Below are 17,721 nucleotides of genomic sequence, written 5' to 3'. Positions count from 1 at the left end.
GAGCACAACAGACACTAGTATGGCAATATGTAAATCAATGGATGTGTAACTGATGTGATTCTGCAATCTGTGTATGGGGTGAAGGTGGGAGTTCATAACCCACTTGAATCAAAGTGTGGAATATGATATGTCAAGAAATTTGTAATGTTTTGAACAACCCACAATAAAAAATAAAAAAAAAATTAAAAAAAACAAAAAAAAAAGAAGATCACCTAGTGATTCATATACTCATCAAACTTGAAAAGCGCTGTGCTATAGAGGGCTACACATATTTGGAGTACTATGGGAGGCCAGGGATGAAAATATTGATTAAAATTAAAAACACAGGAACAATAACCTTTGCCCATCAAAGTGGAATGAATTTCTAAGTGTTACGAGGAAAAAAAGTAAGAAAACTTGTGCTCATAGCTTGGACATCTCTCATACTGAAGACAGGGGGATGTTCATTGCAAGAGGGAGAAAATAGAAAGAAAATCAGATTAGACAAAGAAGGGATTAGAAGGGGTAGGGATGGTAGAGTGATACAATGTAAGTCAGTAAAAGAACTGGACTGGCCAAAGCTTCAATGACAGAGAGACTAAGGATGTGACGCAAGAATGGGCACTGGAGACGGCCAAAAGGAAGCCAGTGGTCATCCCAAGGGCAGTGGGAAGAGCTCCAAGGCACCTAAGCAGGAATACAATATAATCTCAGGATATGGTCCATGATACAAATTTAAAAGATCACTATTTTCCTAGAAGGTAGGTCAATAGATCAACAATGAAATACCCTAGAAAATATTCATAAAAATTGTACATGCAGAAATGGACAATGAACTGCTTCCAGAATTATACGGCAAGGCTGACAAATTTTTAATTAGATCCATCTGGTGTGAGCTCCTGTAGCCCTGTCTTCTCATTATCTAGATCCAGCTTCTCCCTTCCATCTAATCTGAGGAAAAGGCATGTGCATGTGAGCATGTGAGCCCCCTGTGCCCCATCTTCCTTCCCAAACCCAAGGTTTTAAGCTTTCAAGAGGACACCCAGCCCCAGACTTCCTTCCCTCATCTTTTTAAGAATCCATGCCTACCTTAGTTCTTGGATATCTCATGTTTAAAGAGAATGAAAAGGAGAGAGATAGATTTTGTGGATAAGTACTATTTGAAGAAAGGAGGCTCACAGAAAGTCAAGTTTTCTTTTATGTAGAAGAGAGTTTGGGGTCATTTCATAAATTAGATTCTCTGAGCCTAAGTTTTTTTCAACCATAGAAGTAGACATAATAGTCACCAGTTAAGGTTCTTAGAAGAACCTCAATAGATAAGGAACACACATCACCTGGGATAGGAGAAAAAGGAACAAGCTGACTAATATTTGTTTGAGGAACACTTACACTCATTATTGAACCAAGGTCTTTAATTTACTAATAGTCACATTTTGTGTGCTTAATATGAGCATGTTATCTGTCTTTCTGTATTTGAATGAAAGATTGTAGCAGGAACCTGAAAAGTAAAAGTCAGTATACAAAGGTAAGTCTTTAAGGAGAAAGAGGATGAGAATGAACCACAGTGCAAGTCTGAGGTGCTCATAGAGAGATGGGTTCCCTAGAATTCCAGAAACACTACCAAGTATGCCCGGCATCTCAAACTTGGGGAGGAGGGGTGAATTTTTGGAAGACTGATCAGCTAAATATGGGACATTTACTGCACGTGTTCAAAGTTATTGAAAGGCATCAAGAACTGAATGTGAGGTGACCTTGGACAGTTTTAGTTTAAGTTTGCTTATCTACAAGGCTGATGGACCTTTAAAAGGCCTTTGAGGAACTAAGAGGATTGGAGGAAGAGAATGACTAATTGAAAGAGTCTGAACTATGCAGTCAGCCAGACCTGGGCTGGAATTCTAGTTCTACCACCCACCTGGCAAAGAACTTTGTATCCCTGGGTCTCATTTTTTTCCTCCCCTATAAGTTGGAGAAAACAATTAATTAATGAAGAGTAAGAAATAATGTTTAGAAATTATCTGGCACATAATACATACTCAATTAAGGAAACACTCATATGTGATTTTGTGATTGTGTGTTAAAAGTACCTACTGCCAAGTCTATGTACAGTTATCTTGCAACTAATAAAATGGCAATTTTTCAGAATGCTAAAAAAACTTCTTTACTTTACAAAAAAAGTTTCATCTTGGATTCCTCTTAGAATGTGAGTCAATGTTCACCCTAAGCATTAAAAAAGACTTCTAGGGTATTGAGATCACCTACTCAGTGAAACTATGCGTTTATGTGTGTGTGAGAGTGTGTGTGTGTGTGTGTGTGTGTGTTGAAGGCGGTATATGCATGCATGTGTATCCCCTTCTATTTACAGAGCTTGAAAGGAAGAAATGTGAAGCTTACAAAGTTGTGCAAAGATTGATTCTCTGCTCTTAGGAAACCAACAAAAACTTGTCTCTGTAGGAAGAGGTAAGTACACATTACCAAAGGATCAAAAGCATTATTGTGAGAAGGAAAAATGAGGGAACTTCTTCCACAGAATAGTTCAAATTAATTAATGTTTATAAAGAACTTTGATATGCTTGTGCAGAAGGTACTTTGAATGTAAACATTTTAAGGGCACTTCGTTTTGTAAGACTAGATTAAGTACAGGACAATAATTAGCATGCTGGGAGGCAAGAAAAGATTTTTTAAAAAGTACAGATACAGATGAATCCCAGGAAAAAAAAATCCGTGAAACTCCTTCCAAATGTTATGTAAAAGATGATCCCAGGATGGGTTTTCTGTGCAGACGATTAGCCAGGTGAAATCTGGAAATACAAATGTTTTTGGCTCAGGAAAAGTCAAGCTCCTCAGTATAAATAAGTTTTAAATACGTTTTTAAAAATACCAAATCAATTTAAAGTGCTAACGGCCTTACCAGGATGTAAATTCTTAAACAATTAGCCTCATTCCCAACAGGATCAAACATGAGCACACAGCCAAGGCAGTTTAGCTCCTAAGCTTGGTGTATTCAAAGGGAATTTTGATTTGAGCCGAGTGAGATCTCCAGATGCAATACAGGCCTTCCACACAGAGCTCCATGGGAAAGCACTTTCTGGAAACAGATGCACCTTGTTTAAAACCAAAGTTTTGTTTCTGAAAAAGACTGGGCACAAATAGAAATTTAAAAAATTGAATCATATTTCAAATGCCCCAAAGAGGCTCATATCACAGGGAACACTGTGATGAGGATTTTTGCATTTTGAATAATTATTTATAAATTGAAAAAGCTCCTCCAAATTATTTGCTGCATTAATTTTGGGGGGCTTTGTTTTGTAATTACGTGCTTGTTTTTTTGTGGCTTATGCTGAATAACTTTTAAGAAAACTTTTTTTTTGTCTTTTAATATTTGACTTTGAAATATTTCCTTTTCTAAAAACAAAAAAATGTGTAACTTTTAATATATTCTGTGACTAATTCTTCTAACTACCCCTACCCCACGGGTATACCTCCATTTTTGAAAAAAACAAAAACAAACACACAAAAAACAACCAATGGTATAACTGATTTGCTGGAAATCTATTTTACTTTCAAATTTTAGGAACTCATCAATTCAATGTGGTATGGAATATATGTCCTATCAGGTCTGAGCACAAGATTAAGGACCTGGGGCATATGGTCCCTATTTTGAAGGATGGGTTTAAATATCTGGCTTTGAAGCTCACCCCGGTCAGACTAGGACTGACAGAACAGAATCGGGAACTTATGCTTCAGTGTAGAAAATCTGCTTCAGACATATTTGCCTTAACTCCAAGAGACTGAGTAATGTTGAGTAGACATTCCCAAACTTTCTTGATTCATGAATCTGTTAGTGTCTTGGTACTTTTTTCATGGTGCCTCCTGGCCAAAAGAAATACCTAAGAGTTCATTTATTAAGTAGTTAGGTTCAAACAACTACTAAGTAGCTGTCCTAACAACTTAGTAGCAGTTTGAAAAAATAATACTCATAAATTAAAAGGAAGAAAAAGTAAATTTTTATGATATTCTTAACCACAGTTATTTACTAAAAAATGTGTATACCTACAAGGAACTGTAAAACTTCTTAAATCCTAAACTCAGAATGGATACTGCCATTTTAACTTTTTATTCCACATTAATTACCATATTGTACTTGCTTTTTATCATATTAATTTCCCCAAACCCAACTTTAGAAAGATATGACATAAGCAAAAGGAATGTAGCGCCATCTAATGTTGAAACTGTAAACTACTACAAGCTAGTAGTTCACTGAATGAAGTATCAAATATTGTTGTTTTTCTCTAAAATTTAAAAATATCTTCTGTGAAATAAGTATGGTACCTTGGGGTGCCATGGCACAAAGTTTGGGAACTACAAGTTTAGTGTCAAGAGGAAGACATCCATTTTTCTGAATGATAAAACCATGTTAAGATTTCAATACTTTTTTAGTACACATACACAGGCAAAGACATGAAATATATACTTCATTTCTGATTCCCAGATAAAGACTCTGCCATCCCACATATAGGTCACCATTTTAAGCACAATATTTTTATGGAAATATCTACCTACATGCATTTAAAAACAATATACCATTACATTTTTCCATGAATTTATATATGACATGTGATATCTTTTAGTTTAATGCTAGAAAAGTTCTCATGAGACATTTTATGTTGTAATATAATCTAATCCAACAATGTCACTGAAACTACTATTATGGGTACCCACCCATTTCTAATATGTAAGATATTATTTATTTGGGTATAAGGGCTGAAAGGCATTTGTACCTCGCATGAAAAAGTTAAAAATGTGGCAACAGCTTTGTGAAAAAAAATATTAAAAGCATTAATTCATTAATTCAGGATGATAATAAGTAGAAATCTTCCATTAAAGTTGAAACTCCCCTTTTTTTTTGTAGTAAGCACAGGTGAAGTTTGTTATTGATAGAATGACAGAATGATAGAATGATAGTCTTTTTCTCTGGATCCAAAATACTGACCCTTTTCCTTGCTTTGCATACAGTGTATTTCCATTTTTTTTTTTTTTAATGTTGCTAGTTTTGAACCTGGGATTTCACACCTTCCAGGAAAGTGCTGTACCACTGAGCTACCCCCCTCCCCAGCCTGAAATCAACACCCTTCTCCCCCGCATACTGGGGATTGAATTCAGGGTCTTGCACATGCTAGGCAATTGCTCTACCATTGACTATAGTCCCAGCTAAAGCTATACCTTCAGCTATTTATTTCCATTTGATGCTGAGGATAAACCATATAATTCTCGTTTTGCTATAATTGAACAATTTCCTTTTTCTACCTGGGAAATTAAACTCCCGCCTTACATCAAACTGTTACCTCCCTATTTCAACTCTCTGCATGTTCACTACACATTGCTTTTGCCCTGGGGTTCTCCTTTTTCCTCCAAGTTTCATCTGCCTGTGCTCTTACTTTCTCCTCTGCTACTTTGCAAAAGCCTCCCACACAATTTTAGGCAATAGTAATTTAACAGAATACCCTGGGGTAGAATAATCAGCCACCCTGATTAGTTCAACCCAGGTCCTGGCTGAATCCAGGATTAGTGATGGGTGTCTCCTCAGGACCAAGGCAGTCTGCAGTCCTGGAAGAGAGAACTAGAGGGGAAAACTGCACACAGTATTGTTCAGTGTGGCATTTTTAATCAGCAAGGCAAAGAACCATATTACCAACATGGATTAAAATGAACTCAATTCTAATGGCAGTGTGTCCACTGTCAAGATATTTGTGGTTCACGGCAGTAAGGAGGCTTCTAAGTCCTAACCCAATCCAGCCGGGGTAAATGAAATGAGCTGAAAAAGACAAATCACCACATTGATAAGGATGTCACCATGTAACCACTGAAAAGACAGCAGCCTAGGGGGCCCCCACTCTTTTCTTCAACAGATTTGTATTTTGTTACTTTTTAACATCCTGTCATATAGTATTCCATCTCAGGAATATTTTAGCTCATATAATGACATTTAAGAAAGAAAAATAGCAAAAAAACCTAGAAGCCTTTTCCAGTGCCAAACTCATTTAGAAAGTTTAGCTTCTGACTAATGCAGTGATGCAATGTAACAATACCAAATTCTTTCATAATATTTAGGAGTAAGTGATTACTTGTGGAAATGGTAATGTTTCCTAACAAACCAAGTGTTTCAGGGACAGACCACCCAAATGTATTATTATATAAAGATGTCAGTTACATAATTACATGAGAAAACAACACATTTTACTTTTTTGTTTTTTAACAACAATTATCCTCTCTGGGGAGGATGGGCTGAATTAGCTGCTTAGCAAAGTGCCTCCTAGGGGTTCCAATTATCTTAGACACATTTAAACTGGAACCTTGAAAATGTACATTCAACATGAGGAGAATGAAAATGAATTTTCTTTCCCCCCAAACTCCCACTTCTGCCCTGTCTGAAGTGACTTTGCTGAGACCACCAACAGTGAAGATTCATTTAAAACCTGTGACTCAAGTTTAAACGCAGACCATCTACCGGTTGCCTGGTTGTAAACTTTTTCTAGAATTTTTTTATTTAACTGGTCTTATACTGACAATATTAGAGCTATTTAAATGAAACACACACACACACACACTTTAACACTTTATTTTTTCATAGGCACTGAGCCATTCTTTTTAGTAAAGGAGAGTATTATAAAAATGAAAAATGTGAGTTTCATTTAATTCAAATAGTATTTAAAAACATCTGTGTACATTAGGGTTCTACAAAAAATGATCTTAAAAACGACTATTATATTTCCTATGTATAAAATGTAGAAACATTTGTTTTAAAACCCTTATACTGGTGCTGGGGTTGTGACTCAGTTGTAGAGCGCCTGTCTCATATGTGTGAGGCCCTGGTTTCAATCCTCAGCACCACATAAAAACAAATAAACAAAGATATTGTGTCCATCTAAAACTAAATATACATATATATATATATATACACATATATACATATATATATATATATATATATGTATATATATATATATTTTTTTTTTTAAACCTTATGCCACATTACTCATATTTTCTGATGTCAGAAAAACAGTTGCACTGATAATGTCCAAATTAGCAGAACAGCTACAGATCACCTGTCTTTAATAGTAGAGAATCATAGTTTACCAGTGAAGTAAAGATGGCAACAGAGTAGGGCATTTTTGTCAAAATGCTCTGTTTCTCAATTTGGATGCCAGTAGCACTGGGGATAGGTTAGTTCTTCCCTTTTGCAGGGCTGGCCTTATTTTGACATTCTTGGTCCCTACCCACAAAATGCTAACAGTGCTCCCCAGTGATAATCAAAACAAATCCCATATATTTCTAAAAGTCCCCTAAGCCAGAACAATACTTTCTCCATTTGGAAACCACTGGCTGAAATATCCTCTAGCTACCAAAAAGAAAAGAAAGAAACATAAACAAGATATTGGTGAAGTCTTCTAAAACTTGGTTATGTGGTTTAAAAAGTTGTGGGGAGGAAGGGGCTCTTTAATTATAGATAATCTTATTTGCTCATCTTTCATCTCATTTGTAAAAGGTTTTCTCTGAGCGGCTCACGCATTATCAAAGATTCACACCAGCTCCTTCAGGAGGATCTGCAGATGCTGATCCAGGAGTCCAAGTCCACCTGGGGGAACAGAGCAAGAAGATGGCTCTCTCATGCTTTTTCAAGAAAAGCCCTGCCCCCATCTGGGGTAGATGGGCAGAGGAAGTAAGATTGGAGAAGAGTGTCTCCCAGGATTGATCTGTCATTTGGGGAGACTGTGGTTGAAGAAACCTGAGTATCACAACAGATGACGCACTTGTTATCATACCCAACGTTACAACACCCCTTCCACTGGTGATGGGCAGATAAGACCTCCTGAAGATTTCCCATAAAGACCCAAATGGTAACAGAAGACATAATTCCAGCACGGGGGTCTGTGAGACATGGAGTGGGCCTTGGAGATCATCTAATCAAAATGGTTCAAAAGTGCTCTGGGAGTGGCTCCTCAGATTCCTCAACAGCCATCAAGTAATAGAAGGAAGGTTGATGGGAGGAGCTGCAGACAGGACTTACTCCTCACCTCCAATTTAACCACAGCAATTCCACCTTTATCTGTATCTCTGATTTTGTTATGTATGATTTTATTTTAACAAGAAAACAAAAAGGGGATGGTGGTATGGAAATCTCTGCTTAAAAAGAGAAATGGAAAACCAGGAATCACTTCAAACCATGCAGAGTCCTTTAGAGAGAGCCTCAAGTGAATCTTATAAAAATTTACAATTAGCAAAGGTCTTTAAAAATCCTAGAATTGGGGCTGGGGTTGTGGCTCAGCAGTAGAGCGCTCGCCCTGGGTTAGATCCTCAGCACCACATAAAAATAAAATGAATAAAGATATTGTGTCCAACTAAAAAATAAATATTAAAAAAAAAGCCTAGTATCTTAGTAACTGTAATCCCTTACCTTAGATACTGACCTGACTTGGAAAAGAGAAAACGTGGTTTACTGATGGACGTACTGGAAGAGAAATGAGGAGCCTCGAGTTTTGCTGCTGGTTTTCCTGGAGCTAGCTAAGCCACCTAACCTCCCAGTGCCTTGGTCTCCTCGTCCACAGAGGGCTTCACTGAAGCATTTTCTTACTCCAAAATTTTGTGTTGGATGAACAAGACTTTGTTAGACATTTGTGAGGAAGGACACAGCCTACTTTCCCTCTGCTTTGTTCATCTCCTGAATAATGTATTTCTCTTTTCCAAAGGAGGAAAAGTGTCCAGGGACATCAGCAAAAACTCAAGCTTTCATGCAGTCTAACGCTAGGACTAATGGAGTGTTTATAGACAGGCGGCTGCCCTCGGCCCTTCACAGCGCTCCTTTTATCCTTCTAATCCTCCTTTCCATCTGTCACCCCTCACATCTCTTTCCTTCCTTCCTAGCTCTGCTTCTACTAAGTTTAATATACCTTTAAGTGGCTACTGTACACAAGGTCCTGGGGTTCAGCACTCGGGTTATGAAAAGATGAGTGAGACACGGCTCTATCTTGAAAGGGACTTCTGTGTTTCAGGGGACGACCCTGGCAGAACTATAAATGACAGGTTAGAGATGCAAAAGAACAGAAGTAGAAAGTGTACTTAAGAGACAAGGGCATGAAAAGTCTTGAATTTGAAATCAACTAAACTTGAGAAACTGGGAAGTAAAGAGAGAAGCTGCTCAAAATTAACCTGCTGAGTTAATCACCTGCTCCTTTATTGAACTGTCTGTGTTCCAGGCACAGTACCAGATGTAGCAGTTACAAAATAAAAAAGCCTGGTACCTGGTCATGCTCTGAAAGGAGAGAGACATGTGGATGGGTTTGTTGTCAGGGACCAGGACAATACCAACCAAGAGAGATATCATGTCAGAAAGTACAGACATGAGTAGGAGGAGAGAGAATAAACTCCAAATGGAAGAATGAGTTGACTTAACACAATGACATTAAAGGGATGCTTCATATGTATACATTACATTAACTCCTTGTAGTTCCATGAGGCATGCTCAGTGATCATTTTTATATTACATAGAAAGTGAAAGAGTTTCAGAGAAGTGATAGCAGCAAGGTTACTACAGTTTGAATCAGGAATGTTCCCTAAAGGTCCATGTGCTCAAGGCTTAGTCACTACTTGGAGGTGGTGGAACTTTTAAGAGGTGGGGCCTAGAGTAGGTCACTGGGGCATGCCCTTGAAGGGACTATGGGACCCTGGCTTCCTTCTCTTTCTCTCCTTTTCTGGTCATAGAGTGAATGGTTTTGCCTCACCACACACTCTGGCTGTGAAGTGCTGCCTGGAAACTAAAATCATGAGCCCCGAGATCAACCTTCTCTCTATATAAATTGATTATCTCAGGTATTTGTTAGAGTGGCTAAAAGCTGACTAAGAGCTTTTACAGCAAAAAGTAGATGGCAAGATGCTGTTGCCAGTACCTGGATGCCTCCACAGCCTAAACCCTGCATGGGACAGAGACATACTGGTGTCTGGTTGGCAATTTTTTCCCTCTCCTTAGGGCTCCTCTAAAGCAAAAAGAAAGACAACACATTTTCCATTTTAAAAATATATTAATCCATTAGAAAAAAGCCTCCTGAGAATGGCAGCCCATATTTTTGTGTATAAAGATCCTGGATGGCAAGTTCTGCAGCTAAAGTTTTAATATATTATTCAGCCTATCTCTGGAGTACATGCTATAATCACTATTTCCCCAAGTCTGCTACCTCCTCTAAGTCTTAATACCCTATTCCTTCTCCTACCACGTAGGAAAAAACCCTAATTCTCAACAACAAAACTCAAACAACTAAAAAATATGTATCTACCAAAACTATTTCTGTTTTTCTGGGCGTGGCGGTACGCGTTTGTAATCCTAGTGGTTGGGGAGGCTGAGTGAAGATGATCACAAGTTTTAAGTCCAGCCTCAGCAAGTTGGCAAGGCCCTATGCAAATTAGTGAGACTCTGTCTCAAAATAAAAAAAATATAAAGGTTGGGATGCAGCTCAGTGGCAAAGCACCTCTGGGTTCAATCCTCAGTACGGGAAAAAAAAAAAAATCTGTCTTGATTTGTGCAAACATATTCAAATTTCTCTATTTAAATCCTTTCCTGAAAAAGGGATTCAGGCTGTCATTAGATTTCACAGTAATTGTATCTATATCCAGAGTTGGCTTCATGTGTCCACCACTGTCACTATCTTGACATTTTTTTACATTCTTGTTGGTACTAGGGATTGAACCCAGGATCTTGCACATGCTCTACCACTGAGCTGCACTCCCAGCCTTGAAATTTTTAGTAATTTTATCTTTCAACTTGTGTTTTATAAGTGAAGTCTGATGGAACAAGGGAGTCTGTGCACGAGCAGAAGAGAAAGAGAGAGAGAGAAAAAAGCTTTATATTTTAGGGCTTTTAATAGAACTTTTGGCCTACTTTTTGAACAATGGGATTTCTGTTTTGTTCTAGGCCCTGTAAATTATATAATGAGTCCTGTTGGCCCCTTCCACCCCAATAGGTTTTGTGTGTTTGGGTACTTGTCTCTCTACTCTTCTCCCACTTTTCCCCTTTCCTCGTATTACATTTACTTTTGAGGGGAGGGCCACTATCTTTTTCATCTCTATAAACAAGCTCTCTATACCCAGGTGCCTAATACAGTGCTAAGAACACAGAAGATACTTGATAAACATCCATAAAGTTAAACGATATACTGTTCCAGTTAGATAACTGTTAACAGTTCCATGATGACCACAACTTTTTTTTTTTTTTCTAAATTATAAAAACCTATCTGATTCCAAGAACTCTATGAAGTACCAATCTCCTGTTTCTGTGGAAGACTGTAAAAATAGTGGCTTCTTCCTTATATAAAAAAACAACCCACTTCATATTAATAAAACAATAATAAGTGGCAGGGTATTAGGTTTGTTTTTAAGGGCTTTATTTCCTTTTAACTTTTTGTTAAATCTGAGCATCAAAGCATTTTTTTGAAAGTTTACTGTTCCAGCATCTTAGATTCCAAGACATGGCAACAGACTTTTCCTAAGGGTTGAATGTTGCTTCATGCAATGCTTAATTTGAGTCAACAAATGGCTGAGGGAACATCCCTAAATGCTTATCTCTCAGAAGGAGCAAATGTAACTACCAGCCTCTGGCGATCCAGAGGCAAATAACTGAGGTCAAGTTTCCATCTCAGATTCCCAACACTGTTACACCTTGTATCACTGCTAGATTCTCAAGCTGGCCCATCGGAGCCTCTTTACAAAGATAGAATTTATATCCTATGATTCAAGTCTATTATAGATGACTATACCCAAGATAAATGCCATCAGGAGCAGACAACTCTTCACATGTTCCAAAGTTTCACTGGTTATAGTCACAGGATGCTAAAATGTCACTTATATAAAAAACATCAATTAAATTGGTCAAGTATCCCACAAGACCCAGGTTCAACAGTTTTCTTTTCCCCATTTTGGCAAGCATGGAGAGGAAGAACTCAGAAATGTGTCCTTGGCTACTAAGAGGGGAGGGAGATCCAGGACACACATGGAATAAAGAGAAAGCCAATTTAATAATGGTGTCCTTTATCCAAAGATGAAGGGGAGACATCAGTTGTCTTCTAAATATTAATAAAAGGACACAAAACCAAATGGCCATGCGTGAGGAACAAAGGAAGTGAGCTACAAAGAGTAGCAGTGTGAGTATTCATTATTCAGAGGAGGGGGGCCTGACAAGGTACATTTGGGTTAGGGGCAATGTCATAAGGCTTACGAGAGTCTCAGTTGCAACTTTTTCGTTAGCTTTAAAGAAGAAGTTGTTGATGTTTAACATTAGTGGTAATAATCTAAGAAGGACCAAATGTACACTGTGTTGAGATATTTTAGGCAGAGTAATCAAGAAGTGGAGAGCATACTTTATTCACACTGTGACTAAACCTAGCACACTGCCAAAAACTAGGATTTGGAACAAATTTTGGAATAAAAACTACTCATCTGTTTTGCAAAAAGGAATCAGAAGCACATCAGCGTAATCAGTAATTTTAAACTTGCCTATTAAGTCAGGACACTGATCGCTAACAGATGCATATATTTGCAAATTTCTTCAACAAAGTTGACAAGCTCTTCTTTGCAGGTCTCTCCTTGCTGCCCTGGAATATATGTTTCTGAATTTCTAATTATGCTCATTACTAATGATTCTGGGTATCTTTGTCAGTTTCTATTGACCAGTCAGATGCTGTTGGGTAAGAAAGCCCAAAGAGAGGTCTCAAAGCAAGTCAGATAGTCAATACATACCTGGTCCCACTATAAATTGAGCAAAAAGGATTTGCACTAAGTAGTCAATGGAAAATGCCCTGCTTTTGGAATGATAGTCTGGAGGTTAAATGTGGAAATACACTGAGCTTGGAGCTAAAGCATTCTGGCAGAGGGCATGAGTTTGATTTACTTTTTAATTAATTAATTAATTATTATTATTATTATTATTATTAGTAGTAGTAGTAGTAGTAGTACTGGGGGATTGAACCCAGGGACACTTTATCACTGAGTCTCATCCACAGCCCTTTTTATTTTTTTATTTTGAGACAGGGTCTTGCTCAGTTGCTGAGGGTCTCGCTAAATTGCTAAGGCTGGCCTTGTACTCATGATCCTTCTAGCCTCAGCCTCCTGAGTCACTGCAATTACAGGTGTGAAACACCATGCTCAGTTGAGTTTTAAAACACATTTGAATGGGAAAATTAGCTCCCAGGGTAACTCAGAAAGCAATTCATGAAAAAACTTTTATTTTTTTCTTTTGGTACTAGAAATTGAACTCAGGGGTGCTCTATCATTGAGCTATATCCCCCAGTCCTTCCTATTTTTTAATTTTGAAATAGGGTCTAACTCAATTTATTAGGCTGGCCTTGAACTTGCAATCCTTCTATTTCAGTCTCCTGGGGTTACAGACATGTGTCACCATGGCTGGGAACTAGCTCATTTTGGAATGAACAAAATACTATGTTTGGGAGTTACAAACAAAATGCTCCCCCTTATCTATGGGAGATACTTCCAAGACTGCTGGTAGATATTTGAAACCAGGGATAGCACCAAACTATAATTTAATAAACTATAATTTAAGCACTTAACATGTACTATTGCTGTATGATGTGTGACAGCAAATAAGCATGAATTTCTTTCTTTATAATTTCATGGATAGAAGATTTGTTCTTACCATAGATCATAGCAATTTCAGCACATGATTGTTTTTTCTTATTTAGAACTTCTGCCTTCTCCTTTAAAGGAAGCACTTTATAGCTTCTCTCTAGCATATCCCAGTTGTGAGCATCACTACTCTTGCGCTTTGGGGCCATTATTAAGTAAAACAAAGATTACCTGAACTCAAACACAGTCATATCACAATAAAGCAAAAGTCAATCTGATAACTGAGGTGACTACTAAGTGACTAATAGGTGGGTAGCATATAAAGTGTGGATACACTGGATAAAGGGATGAATCATATCTCAGGTGGATATAGGGGGATGACACAAGATTTCATCACACTACTCTGAATGGTATGCAATTCAGAACTTATTAATTGTTTACTTCTGGAATTTTCCATTTAATGTATTTGTACTATCATTGACGATGGGTTGGTAACTAAAACTGAAAAGCTAAACTACAAATGGCAATGAGGGTTGGGGAGAACTACTATATGAGGCACCATGGGAGGAAATGGTATATTCATAACTGAAGTCTTTTTAAGTTGTAGATGGATACAATAATTTTATTTATTTTTTATGTAGTGCTGAGGATTGAACCCAGTGCCCCACATATGCTACACAAGTACTCTACCACTGAGCCACAACCCCAGCTGTATCTTTGTTACATATTCCAGCAAGAACCATGTGTGAACTGAGAATTCTATAGGTACTACAATGTGTTATAGCCTCAAACTGGTTGTATTTATTAGCCAGGTATTTCTCACAAATGTGGATTTTATATAAGAATTATGAAAAAAATATACATATTGAAGATACACAATTGTGCTAAAGGTCTTTCAGGAGAATTTTGAAAATTCCCTTCAAAATCAAACTGTTTTTCTCTAAACAATGCCTGAGCTATGGAAACAGGCTTAAGCTGCCAAAGAATTCACCTGTGATGTTTGTATTCTAAAACCTAAAGAGGCTGGGATGTCAGTCAGAACATATATATTGTCTTGGCCTGGAATTAAACTTTAAGAATTCAGAAACATCTTTATTGTGTTCCCTTCCTTTAAAAACAAGCAAACAAACCAAAATAAGTGCAGCTAATGGAGGTATTTCATTAAAAGCAAAAACCAAAAACAAACACAAAAAAATTGTTAGAAACAAAAGCACATTTCAGTCAAGAACTTTAAGTACAAGAAGCCTACAGACTTCCCAACCTAAAAGTGAAAAGGGAATAGCAAAATGAACCTACAAAAAATGTAACACAGATGTGAAAACCTCTCTCATTTGTCTTTTCTGCTAGTCTCTCTCTAGCTCTTACTAAATCTTACTAAAGTTTTCCCTTCTCACTTTGTTGAAAAATCCTCTTTCAGTAATCAACTTTCATGTCATTTCTCTGGCACTCAAGTGATACCAAGAACTAACTAACTCTGCCTACCACTAGAATGCATTTTCAGCACTTTATATATATTTATTCATTTCAGATCCATGCACAGGAAAACCCCAATAAGGTAATTCTATTACTATCACCATGTTATAGCTGAGAAAACTCAGGACAGTGAGGCTGAAACACTTGTCCAGCTGGTTGGGTTGAGATGACCAGAGTCTACACTTTGAGTCACTGCCTCTTTGTCAAGAGTTATTTGCACTTGCTGGTGAATTATTTTGAAGGGTTTAATAGTATATTTAGAGAACATTCAATTAATGTTCTTGTTGGTTAATATTCTGTGTGTAGGGGTGTGTGCATATGTGTGAATTTTGTGTGAAGTGTGTATTTGGGATGGGTTATGCCTGAGTTTGTTTCAATGAGTTCACGCATAGAAAAAAAAATCACATTTTATTGAGAACCTATAATCTGCTCATTAGTGTATAATATTTTCTGTTAATAATCTTCAAAATAATCTTGCAAAACAAATGTTCTCTATTTTTTAATTCTAATGTTTGCCTTTTCATATATATGTGTATATATGTATATACATATATGCCACAGTCATGCTCTCTGTTATCCAGTATATTTGCCTTTTGATTCTCTTCTTTAGTTCTCAAAAGACTCAGGAAGCTAAATGGTTCATAGGATCTAGTGTTTTTACAGATTGTTTTCTGCCGAGTACTTCTCATGGTAGAATATATAATGTTTTTCCTAATATTATGTCATACCATTTTTTAGAATACTTCATTCTGAGGTAAAAGGATTGCAAGTTTGAGGACAGCCTGGGGAACTTAGTGAGACCCTGACTCAAAATGAAATAAAGACAAAAAATGCTTTGGGGATGAAGCTCTGTGGTAGAGTTCTTGCTGAGCGTGCACAAGTCCTGGGTTGGGTCCTCAGTACCACAAAAACGAACAAAGACAAAACATTGATACTTTTAGATTGCATCTCCCAAGTATTGATTAGCTCCTTAAAATATAAATGTGACTGAATTCAGCCTAGTGCCATCAATAGTCTTAGTTTAACTACTGAGTACTAATAGTTCTGGAAGAAAACATACACTACTGACTATCAGGAGTCAATATTTGTAGTCAGTAGTATATGTTTTCTTCCAGAACTGTAGCAAGTTACTTCTGGTATACAATTAAGATGACATTTCACAGGTATCCTATGAATATGAATCTTCATATAATTTTGCTTTCCAAAGAACCTGGATGGCCAGCCATTCCAGAAATGGTGAAAGCCAAGTAAAACCAAGCATGTTAAACCTTTTGACCATGATTCACCCTTAGAAATACTCATGTTATTGAAATGCAGTACATGTGAATATATGTGTATATATGCATTTGTATAACTAAAAATATTTTACAAAACAATGTGTTCTGTTACCGGAACACATTTTCCATTTTTCTTTTCAATTCAGTGTTTTGTTGCTTTTTCCAAAATGAAAACCACCAAAGCCTTTACATGACTCCCAAATCATACTGCAACCAACAGCTTGAAAAACAGGGATCAAGAACATACTGTTTCAATTTTAATTAATATTTTGTGCAAAATGGAATAAAACAGGCTTGTTTGAGCAAAATGAAAAATATATTGATTTCCATGCATCTCTCTGGTCTACATGCACTTAAATGGGGCTGTCACTGTCCTGTATGAGGTGGACAGACTTCCTTTTCATAATGTGCATCCTTTTTTTGCCTTTTGAATTTTGTACTTTTGAATGTTTTACCCATTTGAAAGTTAAGAAAAATGAAATTTTTACTCCTTCTGAAACTGAGTTTTTTTTTTTTTTTTTTTTTTAAGATTTTGTTTAGTTGTAGATGGACACATACTTTTATTTGTTTATTTTTATGTGGTGCCAGGGATCAAACCCAGTGCCTTACGTATACTAGGCACTCTACCATTGAGCCACCACCACCCTGGCCCTGAAACTGAGATTTTTTTAGATGGGGCTGTTTTTGATTTATTTAATCTCATTTTGTTCTTAGTGTTTTCAGACTGATTTCTCAAAAGTAGATTTTTCAGGAAAAGAAGCAAAACTTTAGGTTTCCAGGGCAAAATTCTCCTCTGTAAAAATACTGATCCACTTTGGATTCTTTCCAATCTTAGGCACTTCAGTAATCCTCTTGGTATTTTCAAAATGAATAATCAATGGTGTTTTGATAAACTCAGTCAGTCCCCTTCTTTACTATCCTGGAATGCAAATAACTGTCCTTCTAGATTGGAATACAGCTATCATTCACAAATAAGTCTATCAATAGATTTTTCTCCCTAACACATATTGGATTTTCATCCCTTCCAAAATGACATTGGATGCTGGCCTGAGAGGAAATATTTTTATCTTTAAATTTTAAAAGAAACAGAAGGATAAAGTTTATTTTTTGGTATGTTATTAATTTTTTTAAAAAATTTTAAATATAGAGATAACTACTATTTCACAGTTTACATGCTTTATGTGCTTGAGCTACTCTATTTAAAAAGATACATGTTTAGTCTTTACAGAAATGGAAAGAAAAAGCAGAAAATGATATAAGCGAAATATTGCCTGGTAGCCGACTGCCATTGCCACCACTTTCCTCAGAGATTCCTTCCTTCTTTCTTCCTTCCTTCCTTTCCTCCCTCCAGGCCTCCCTCCCTCCCTCC

At 36.9% G+C, this 17,721-nt stretch overlaps 1 protein-coding gene and 1 long non-coding RNA gene across 2 annotated transcripts in view; both read right to left on the bottom strand.

Moving 5' to 3' along the window:
• LOC125615761 overlaps positions 1 to 6,890 on the bottom strand; it is an 11,225-nt gene extending 4,335 nt beyond the window's left edge. Inside the window, exon 1 of the long non-coding RNA XR_007346355.1 lies at positions 213 to 6,890. This is a non-coding gene — a long non-coding RNA (uncharacterized LOC125615761). The remainder of the gene's footprint in view (positions 1 to 212) is intronic.
• Positions 1 to 17,721, bottom strand: part of Arl15 (ADP ribosylation factor like GTPase 15) — a 393,453-nt gene that overhangs the window by 95,817 nt on the left and 279,915 nt on the right. The gene's annotated exons all lie outside the window — the stretch shown is intronic.

Source organism: Marmota marmota, unplaced genomic scaffold, assembly GCF_001458135.2.
Source record: "Marmota marmota marmota unplaced genomic scaffold, marMar, whole genome shotgun sequence".
In the NCBI taxonomy this organism is placed as follows: Eukaryota; Metazoa; Chordata; class Mammalia; order Rodentia; family Sciuridae; genus Marmota; species Marmota marmota.
The sequence above is the reverse complement of the archived record's forward strand: the minus strand, read 5'-3'. Positions and strand labels throughout refer to the sequence as shown.